Source organism: Frankliniella occidentalis, unplaced genomic scaffold (assembly GCF_000697945.3).
Source record: "Frankliniella occidentalis isolate FOCC.00 unplaced genomic scaffold, Focc_3.1 Scaffold203, whole genome shotgun sequence".
Lineage (NCBI taxonomy): Eukaryota > Metazoa > Arthropoda > Insecta > Thysanoptera > Thripidae > Frankliniella > Frankliniella occidentalis.
The window spans coordinates 309,196-311,012 of record NW_026267329.1 but is presented as its reverse complement, the minus strand read 5'-3'; the positions used below and the strand labels follow the sequence as shown (position 1 = coordinate 311,012).

The 1,817-nt window shown below is 53.1% G+C and overlaps 1 protein-coding gene across 1 annotated transcript in view; it reads left to right on the top strand.

Moving 5' to 3' along the window:
- LOC113214914 (uncharacterized) overlaps positions 1-1,817 on the top strand; it is a 78,657-nt gene that overhangs the window by 73,334 nt on the left and 3,506 nt on the right. The gene's annotated exons all lie outside the window — the stretch shown is intronic.

The following is a 1,817-nucleotide window of genomic DNA, read 5'->3' as shown; positions in this document are numbered from 1 at the left end:
CTCCCCCGCCCCCCTTTCTTCAATCACGCTTCGCTGTCCTTCTATGTATACTTTACTGCGTTCTTTAAAACGTTACCTCTGAGAACTTTAGCACACTGACAAACGCTCAGCCACTACGGGCTGCTGCACGTACTCCTACGTTAAAGTTAGGTCTTAACTCCGGTGCGTCCACTCTTAGGGGGGAGGTGTATAAGCTAAAGCTGGGATGTGAGCGCATGTAGTCCCTCGGAGCAGGGAGTACTAGGGGGGGGGGGGCAAGTCTTCGGAATGCAGCTCGAGCCAACAAGGCGGCCGAGCGGGCGCTCACGCTACCGGGGGTCGCTGCAGTTGAGCTGGCGCTCTGGCGTGAGTTACGAGGGCTTGGACGAGTTAATCTGGGCAGCGTTGGCTACTCTGATAATTTTTAGCTGGAGCTCGTTATCTGATCTGACGATAAAGCCCTCTGCGTTGACTTCAACTGCGACGTTGGGGTGGATATCTTTGAAATCGGACTTAAGGGTATAGCCGAGTGCCTTTTTCTCCCCGTCGGTCGTTTCGCGGTGTCGCAGCATGGGAGACACAGCCCCCATGTTCTTTTTCGTAGTGGCGCCTGATGTTTTGCAGACGACCTGAGAGATATCTGCCAGCGAAGCGGGTCGTGGTGATGCCGACGGCTAAGATCAGAGATGGAGGGTTGACTTGGAGAAGGTCTCGATGTTCTAGACGTTCTTGGATGGTGTTGACCCTGGTGGGCGTCCTTGTCGATCCCGGATGTTGGGGGATCTCCGGCAGGGTAGTGCCCCCAATCTGGGGGCAGACCTCAGCTTAAAGAGTCCTTTCTGGACCCCGCTGGGGGCCTGCGGGGCGCGGGGCACGGTATTGTCTTGCGCCCCGTCTGACAACTGCTCATCGCATTATGCGGGAGACGGCCGTTCCAAGGGTGCGCCCACCGGCCAACCTGCTCACCAGTCGAAGTGAGCTGAGGACTGCGTCCTTCCAGTCCTCAAAGGTTGGCGTTGCCAGCGCCTCGCACTTCCACGGCTTGTACTTAGGCTCAGCACCGGTGTTATGCAAAGTGGGCTGAACTTTTCCGACCGTGGAGCCGAAGCACCAGATTAAAGAGGAGGGTCACCACTTGCCGACTACGCACTTGTAGAAGAGCAGCAGCGAGCTTCCAAGTCGCTTCGAAGGTTTGCATTGCAAACTTGTTGTTGGTAAGAAATTGGCGGTGTTTTTAGGCGGGCAATGCTTAGGCAATCCTTGAAGTATCTTACCTGGTGCATCACGCAGTACCGCACTGTCGTAATGGTTTCTCACATCATCGGAGCCGGCCGCTAACCGGCAAACCAGGTGGATGGTTCCTCTCTCGTTGTTTGTTTCGTACTCCCAAACGGGAGGGGACGACGTTTTTGAGGCCTCATAGTGCACCAAAATAGTCAGCTGAAGCGCCACTGAGAGCGCCGCCAAAAACTCCGACTGTAGGTGATTCTTGGTCCGAAGATTTCATTATCCCCACCGTTTCTCAATATTATGTAAACTAAAGGATTTCGCCGGACGTTTTCTTGAAAAATCGGCCGGATTTAGGATCCATGACTGTCTCTTATTGGCTGAGCTAAATTGAAATTTGAATTGAACTTTAACTTTAAATGCTCAGCCCTGTGAGATAGCGCCACGGGAGGCAGACGGGAAGCTGGCGTGAGGCGCCAGACGTGAGGCGTGAGACGTGAGAAGTGAACAGGCTTGCCAACCAAAATCGCGAAAACATACCAATGACAAAGGACATAACTAAGTTGTAATACAAAGAAAAGAAAGTATTGGTGTGAAATATTTTCGCAAAT